We start from the raw sequence: 9,016 nt of genomic DNA, 5'->3' as shown, positions 1-9,016 counted from the left end.
GGGAAGGAAAGAAAAGAGGGAGGGAGGGAGGGAGGGAGGGAAGAAGAAGGAAATAGGTACTGCAACAGAATATCCATTGCAGATACTCTATTCATGGTTTCAGTGATTCCATCTGCAAACTGACAATCATTTACATGCTATTAGTTCTCTCGTTTTAGTGAGTCCAAGGGAGTACACAGTCATTTGCCAAAGTGGGAAGGGAGTTGTTGCTGGTATAAAAAAATGCTAACTCCATATATTATAGTCCCTACCTCCCTGAGCTTATATTCTGTGAGAGAGTTTGTCTTTTTTTTCTCACTAACACATCCCCAGCGTGTTAGTGGCACAGTGCCTGTCAAAAATTGTGCCCAATATATTTTTCACAGAACTAGAACAAATAATTTTACAACTTGTATGGAAACACAAAAGAACCCAAATAACCAAAACAATTTGAGAAAGAAGAACAGAGCCAGAGGAATCACGCTCTCTGACTTCAGATTATACTACAAAACTGCAGTAATCAAAAGAGCATGATACTGGCACAAAAACACACATACAGATCAATGGAACATGTTAGAAAGCCCAGAAATAAACCCACACATTTATGGTCAATTAATCTACAACAAAGGAGGCAAGAATATACAATAAAGAAAAGACAGTCTCTTCAGTAAGTGGTGCTGGGAAAACTGGACAGCTATATGTAAAAGAATGAAATTAGAACACTCTCTAATACCATATACAAAAATAAACGCAAAATGGATTAAAGCCCTAAAAGTAAGACCAGATACTATAAAACTCCTAGAGGAAAACATAGGCAGAACACTTTTTGACATAAATCACAGCAATATTTTTTGGACCCGTCTCCTATAGTAATGGAAATAAAAACAAAAATAAACAAGTGGGGCCTAAAGAAACTTAAAAGCTTTTGCACAGCAAAGGAAACCATAAACAAAACAAAAAAACAAACTACGGACTGGGAGAAAATATTTGCAAATGATGGGCTTGACAAGTGTTTAATTTCCAAAATATACAAATAGCTCATACAGCTTAATATAAAAAAACAAAAAACCCAATCAAAAAATGGGCAAAACTAAATAGACATTTCTCCAAAAAAGATGCATATTTGGTCAACAGGCACAAGAAAAGATGCTCAACATCATTAATCATCAGAGAAATGCAAATTAAAACCACAATGAGCTAGCACCTCACACCTGTCAGAATGACTATAATCAAAAAGAACACAATAGGGCTTCCCCGGTGGCGCAGTGGTTGAGAGTCCGCCTGCCGATGCAGGGAACACGGGTTCGTGCCCCGGTCCGCGAGGATCCCACATGCTGCAGAGCGGCTGGGCCCATGAGCCATGGTCACTGAGCCTACGCGTCCGGAGCCTGTGCTCCGCAATGGGAGAGGCCACAGCAGTGAGAGGCCCACATACCGCAAAAAAAAAGAAAAAGAAAAAGAACACAAGTAACAAATGTTGGCAAGAATGTGGAGAAAAGCAGACCCTCATACACTGTTATTGAGAATGTAAATTGGTGCAGCCACTATGGCAAACAGTATGGAGGTTTCTCAAAAGACTAAAAATAGAACTACCATATGACCCAGCAATTCCATTCCTGGGTATATATCCAAAAACACGAATCTGAAAAGATATATGCACCCTAATGTTCCTAACAGCATTATTTACAATTGCCAAGGTATGGAAGCAAGTGTCCATCAACAGATAAATATAAAGAAGATGTGGTGTGTGTGTGTGTATGTATGGTAAAATACTACTCAGCCATAAAAAAGAATGAAATTTTGCTATTTATAACAACATGGAGGGACTTGGAGAGTATTATGCTAAGTGAAATAAGTCAGACAGAGAAAGACAAATACTGTATGATATTACTAAATACTGTATGATAGCTTTTCTGGTCAGCGGCCTGAGAGGGTAAAAGGAATGATGTCTGTGTCACTAGTCTAGTGTCAGCACTGCTGTAGTCACTGGTAGTTCCACACGGGAAGAAACAGTGGATAGAAGGATGGCTGCGATGATGGCATTTCTTAGGACACCTTTGGATTAATCATGAAAACAACTACTCTCTGAGCAGCTGCGGGCAGCATTTAGCACATAAACCGTGTAAGTTACTGTAAATATGTTGACAGAATTATACTTGCTCGTTTCCAGGTGACCTCTAGAAATGGTTCGTTATTCACTTGACCCAGAAAACGCCACAAAATCGTGCAAGTCGAGAGGTTCAAATCTTCGTGTTCACTTTAAGAACATTCGTGAAACAGCCCAGGCCATTAAGGGTATGCATCTCCGGAAAGCCACCAAGTATCTGAAGGATGTCACTTTAAAGAAGCCGTGTGTGCCATTCCATCGTTACAATGGTGGAGTTGGTAGGTGTGCCCAGGCCAAACAGTGGGGCTAGACGCAGGGCCAATGGCCCAAAAAGAGTGCTGAATTTTTACTGCACATGCTCAAAAATGCAGTGAGTAATGCTGAACTTAAGAGCTTAGATGTAGATTCTCTGGTCATTGAGCATATCCAGGTAAACAAAGCCCCCAAGATGCGGCGCAGGACTTATAGAGCTCACGGTCCGATCAACCCATACATGAGCTCTCCGTGCCACACTGAGATGATCCTTACTGAAAAAGAACAGATTGTTCCTAAACCAGAAGAGGAGGTTGCCCAGAAGAAAAAGATATCCCAGAAGAAATTGAAGAAACAAAAACTTATGGCCCGGGAATAAATGCTGCAAAAAATAAATGCAAATAAAAGTTAAAAAAAAAAAAAAATACTGTATGATATCACTTATATGTGGAATCTGAAATATACAACAGTCTGGTGAATATAACAAAAAAGAAACAGACACAGATATAGACAACACACTAGAGGTTACCAGTGGGGGGGGGAGCAATATAAGGGTGGGGGAGTAGGAGGTATACACTACTGCATATAAGATAGGCTCAAGGATGTATTGTACAACACAGGGAATGTATCCAATATTTTATAGTAACTGTAAATGGAAAATAACCTTTTAAAATTTTATTTTAAAATTTTTTAATAAAATTAAATTAAAAAAACAGACTCACAGTTATAGGGAACAAACTAGTGATTACCAGTGGAGAGAGGGAAGTGGGGAGGGGCAAGATAGGGGTAGAGGATTTTTTTTTTTTTAATTTTTTTCTTTTTTGGCTGCACCACACAGAATGTGGGATCTTAGTTCCCCGACCAGGGATTGAACCTGTGCCACCTGCATTAGGAATACAAAGTCTTAATCACTGGACTGCCAGGGAAGTCCCAGGGGTAGAGGATTAAGAGGTACAAACTACTAAGTATAAAATAAGCTACAAGGATATATTGTACAACTCAGAGAATATAGCCAATATCTTATAATAACTATAAACAGAATATAACCTTTAAAAATTGTCAATCACTATGTTGCACACCTGAAACATATATTATACATCAACTCTACCTCAATAAAAAAAATAATAAGAAACTTTTAAAAAAACTGTGCCCAATAAATATTTGTTGCTGAAAGCATGTTGAAAGAGTATTTTGAGGGGGGTTATGGGCAAGTTTAGGGATGAGGCTGCCTGGGACAATCACAGAGCAACAGAAACCACCCCTACTCAAAAGAACCTCTCAGGGACCTACCACCACTTGGAATTCCAATTGTGTTAATAGGTTTCTCTTTGAAAAAGTAAGATAGAAGTCATTTACATCTCAATGCCAATGTTTTTATTAGGTAAACATCTTTTGGAGGGACAGGGGGAGTCAAAGAGAAGGGATTGGGGAGTTTAAAAATTTAACTAAGAAAAAGATTCCTATTGCTCCCCCAACTTCCTCCCCTCTTCACTCCAACTTTTTAATAAGTTGTCTTCTTGGGCAAGAGAGTCCTTTATTAAACAAGACTGAAATGTATCTAACTGCCATATCAGTGTCTCAATAAGAAGATGCCTCAATTTGTGCCTGACCTGACCTCAGATCTAACTTCTGCTACTTTTATGCATAACTACAAATGTGTATTCTTAGCCTAGGTTTCTTGGTTTGGATTGGTTTGGTTTGGTTTTGTTTTAATTTATTTGGCTGCTTCAGGTCTTAGTTGCGGCATGTGGGGTCTAGTTCCCTGACCGGGGATCCAGCCCAGGCCCCCTGCATTGGGAACGTGGAGTCTTAGCCACTGGACCACCAGGGAAGTCCCTAGCCTAGGTTTTCTAATTCACTAATTCACCATTTGGCTTTAATTGTATAACAACATCTATGTCTTAAGCTGTGATTCTCACAAATTATTTTCCCAAGTGCCTGGAATATAGTAATATAGAGTTATAAATAAACACACAACATAGTGCAAAATAACCTACATTCTTCTAAACAGGAATTGGTTTGCTCTGAATCTTTAGCAGTGTCATGGAAAAAGTGATGCTCTTACGTTCACAAGTCTCCAAGTCCTAGCCCTCTTATTTATTATGTGTTTGACCTTGGGCAAGTCACAGCCTCCCTGAGCTTCATTTTCCCCATCTGTAAAATTTTATGATAGCGTATACCTCATGGAGCTGGTGGGAAAATTAAGGCAATAACATATGGGAAAGTACGTTAAAAACTATAGAACTCTATACAAATGTAAAGTACTATCGTCATTTGAAGAAGCAGAATTATAGGAGTTAAACAAACTTGGATTCCAGTCCTGGCTCCACTGCTTTTGAGTGGTGTGACATTATGCAATTATATAATCTGAATTTCAATTTTTTAGTTTGTAAAATAGAGGTAATAATAAAGACCTCAAAGGTGCGTTGTAACGATAAAACAAGACAGTTCTCCTGGAGTACTACCTGGAACACAGTAGGTACTCAGTAAATGTTAGCTCCCTTTTCCTTCCCTGCTGCAGTTTTAAATGCCTTTATTTTCCTTAAATCAGAATCACTTCCACCACTCTCTTGCCCAGTAATAGCCAAGATGAATCCTGAGGATATGATGAAACAACAAAGCAGAAAATCAATGATAAGACCTAAGTTGTGGTATTTTCCGATCCAGTAGTAATCTCTCATTGTGCTGGAACCATCAACAGCTAATTACATCAAGTGCCAAATAAACAGCCAAGGAAACAGCATGAAGCAACCATGGCAAGGTAAATTAACCTGGAAAGCTACCATAAAAATATGAGGAATAACCCTGAAAATATTCCTATTTGTACTCAAAAACATAATTGCAAATTGCTTAGGCAAGCAGGGTATGTTCAATTAGATTCTTGAAATTTTATCAGACAAATGGTTTTGGCTCCCTAGGACCTTGCGGTGTCCTGGGCTCACAGTACACAAGCTATTGTGCAAATTATTTGGGATTGCTTCTTACCACAAACAATTTTTTTAAAGGCAAAATATTGTCTACTCTGCCACTAAGCTCTGCTGTGTGTTATTTGCTAATTAAGGTTGCAGACAGCCTGTGCAGTAATGGTGATTGATGTCTGCTGCACGTCTTAGTGAGAAGGATGGCGAGGACAAGCATTAGCTGCAGCCCACAAGAGAAACGCGGTAATTGGCATTGCTCACTGCACTGCAAATCACGTCTTCCTGGAATTACAGAAGAGGCACTTAAGAATAGAGAATTATCCTGCATAAAATTTTAGTTGTGGGGGTCTTCCCTGGTGGCGCGGTGGTTGAGAGTCCGCCTGCCGACGCAGGGGGCGCGGGTCCGCGCCCAGGTCCGGGAAGATCCCTCGTGCCACGGAGCGGCTGGGCCCGTGAGCCTGCGCATCCGGAGCCTGTGCTCCGCAACGGGAGAGGCCACAACAGTAAGAGGACCCCGTACCGCAAAAAAAAATTTTTTTAAATTGTAGTTGAGCTCATGCAGAAGAACAACGCTGTGAGGTACTGTTTTCAATTATTTTTGTTATATAAATTAATGACAATGTAATTTTTAGCATTTCACTTCAGTTCACATCACAATACTGATAATAATAATAATAGTTCATTTCTGACTTTTTAACATGGACCTTGTTTCATCCCTTGTGTTTTAAACTTTTTTGTGTCTGGAGATCAGTCTTCTAATCTGGATTTATACATGCTGGCTCGAAATCAACAGTTTTAATGGTAATGGTAATAACTGTCCTTGAAATTATGAGAAACACTTAATGAATAAAGATCAAGTTCAACAGCCAGGCGTTGGCTCTTGGCCCACTCCCACCATCCTGCAGCTCAGTCTCTCAGGAACTCACTTCTTTCCTCTAAAGTGAAACACAGTAATTATCATCAATTAACAAACGCCACACACAGGTAATACAAGTGACTGTACCAGGTGTCATGTCGATTTGGCAGCATTAGGAGAGCTTTGCCTGCAGAGACCATGCCTACTACTAATGAAGAAACACAAAAAGTGGTCTCTGCTCTGAAGAAGACACTTTCTACCCCAAATTAATCTTATAAAGCAGACTTCTCTAAAAAGTGTGGTCTCTTTATCTATGCTCTCTGACTTATCCAACTAACAAATCAAAAAGTAGAGTTAAAATGTTCAACTGGGGACTGGTTCAATAAACTACAGCATACCCAAACAATGAAATACATTGTACAATCATAGAAAAGAAAGCAGGAGTGGATGAACACTGTGACTTCGTTTATGTAAAAAGAAAGAAAGAAAGAAAGACAGATAGAAAGAAAGATGGAAAGCTAAGAGAGTAGATTTAAAAAGTTATCACCACACACACACAAAATATGTAACTATGGGAAGTGGTGGTTGTGTTAAACTTATTGTGGTAATCATTTCACAATATGTATATATATATATCAAACCATATACATTGTATACCTTAAACTTACTCAATGTTGTACATCAATTATATCTCAATAAACCTGGAAAAAATAAAAATAAATAAATAAAAACAGGCTCTGGTGAGAGACTCAGAGAGCCTCTATCTCTTGGTTTCCATCAAGAGAAAAAGGAAAGAGAAAGAAAGAGAGAGAGAAAGAAAGAAAAAGAAAGAAACAAACAAAAGAAGAAATAAAGAAGGAAAGAAACAAAGAAGGAAAGAGAAAGGGAAAGGAAAGGAAAAGAAAAGACAGAGAAAGGGAGGGAAGGAGGGAAGGAGGGAGGTAGGAAGAGAGAAAATAAGCATATATATGTTTATATTAATTGAAAATTTCTGGAAGGGTTCTTATAGATCCTCTTCATTTATTCATATTATTTACCTTGTTTGCTTATTACTTTTTAATTGAAAGCAGGGGTAGCTTGGATCTAAAGTTCTCCAAGCTCTGCAAATCTGTTTTATCTTATTTGCTGCTTTGATCAGGAGCAACTCCATTCCAATACAGATTCCGATATGTCTCTTTTCTCCCATGGAGCACATCAGTGAAGGGACAGAAGGAAACAAGAATGACAGACCTGGCCTCTCTCTGACCATGACACAAAGTGTGAGAAAAGGTGTCTACTCACATTTACCTAATGATTTCCAAAAGTCAGAAAGAATGCAATAACTGGATTTTGTAAGAGGCTAGGTGATTTTTTAACGAGGAGGGAAGGTCAGATAAACTGGCACTACCATTGAAAGTGGTCCTGAGTGAATCAGAATCAGCCTTGGTAAATTTTGATGCATTCTCTTTAAAAGGCAATTTTGACCAATTCTGAAAAGAAAGGAGGGAGTAAATTGGAGACTTAGGGTTCAATAGGACAGAAGAAACTGAGTCGTTTGGGGCTATTTCATGCTCCAAGTGAGGAGCAGTATCACTAGGCAGTGGGTTCACAGCTATGCTAAAAAAAAAAAATTTTAAGGTGAGTACAAAGCCCAGCTAGGTGGGGCTCAAAGTGGGGCAAATCCGACCACTGGGCCATTGCTCCCTGATTAAGAGCCACCGTCCACCTGAGACTACAACTCAAGCTAGGATCACAGAGCTGAACAAGAATTGGAAAGCTCCTTCAGCACTTGGCCTTCAAGTTCTCTGGCTCTGCAGGGACAGAAACGTCAGGGACAACAAGACTCATTGTTCCCTTACCCCGGTTCTACCTCGCTCTGCCTTCTCTGCCTTAGTAGAGTTGTAGAAATTTAGAGCTGAACAATCCTCTCATTCCTCCAATGTGGAGAGAGAGGCTAGGGGCGGGGAGTGATTTGCTCACCCAGCTAGTTATTAGCAGAGTGGAAATTAGAGTTTTGTCCTTAGTCCCACAGTGGGTGTTCTACTATAGCAGGGGCCTCCTGTTCTTGAGTCTCCTAATGTTACCCAAAGTGAATGAATTGCTTATCCCTGAGGTGCTAATAGCAACCAGTGGTCCAATGTTGCCTTTCAACCAGCAGCTTCTGAATTTTAAACATTTCCTGGAATGAAATATTTGACTTCAAAGGCATGAATCTCAAATGGTGGGAATTACAGGGAACAGTGCTGTCTGCTACCAGCACTTCCTTTCATTTCTTTGCCTTTCTTCACTGAAGTCGCACAGCCAGCAGGGATGCCAACAAACTTGAACTTGATTACATTGGAGGGGTTGATGGCATGAGCTTCCACAGGCAGTTCCAAACTTCAAGGTTGTACACATTACGTCTGATTTTGTAACTAGTGGGCTTTCCACCTAGTGCCAGGGCTATTTTTCTGAGTTAGTTTCATTGTTTGGAAAATAAATAAAAGAAATATCTTCATTTCCCAAAGATATAATTTTAAATTCAGATGTTTAGAAATATGTTGCAGGAAATAACGGCAGAAAAGAAACAGACATTGGATATTAGCATTTTCAAACAGAGCAGGGGAAAGCTTTTTTTCTTTCAAGTAAGGATTAAGAGTTCTACTTGCAAATGGAGAAAGATGACTAAATATTGACATTGTTCTTTACTATAATTAGAATTATATATACAAGAAATGGTTGACTCAATAAGTCAGACAAAAGCACACCTAAAGCAATTCTCTCTGCATGTGAACAGCAAGGAATGATACCTCAGAGTGAGGTATTATAAATATTCAAGCCCCTTTCTTCTGAATTGCAAAAATTACCTAAGATTCTTCATTTGTAAAAAGATGACCTCTCAGGTCCTCTCCAGCTCACAGGGAGCTTTTCTTCCTTCAGCAG

General features: G+C 39.3%; 1 pseudogene; it reads left to right on the top strand.

Moving 5' to 3' along the window:
• The first annotated feature begins 2,162 nt into the window (after nucleotides 1-2,162).
• On the top strand, nucleotides 2,163-2,717 carry LOC103071193 (60S ribosomal protein L17 pseudogene; annotated as a pseudogene).
• Nucleotides 2,718-9,016: the final 6,299 nt, after the last annotated feature.

This window comes from Lipotes vexillifer, unplaced genomic scaffold (genome assembly GCF_000442215.2).
Source record: "Lipotes vexillifer unplaced genomic scaffold, Lipotes_vexillifer_v1.1 scaffold313, whole genome shotgun sequence".
In the NCBI taxonomy this organism is placed as follows: domain Eukaryota; kingdom Metazoa; phylum Chordata; class Mammalia; order Artiodactyla; family Lipotidae; genus Lipotes; species Lipotes vexillifer.
This window is presented reverse-complemented; position numbering and strand designations above follow the sequence as displayed.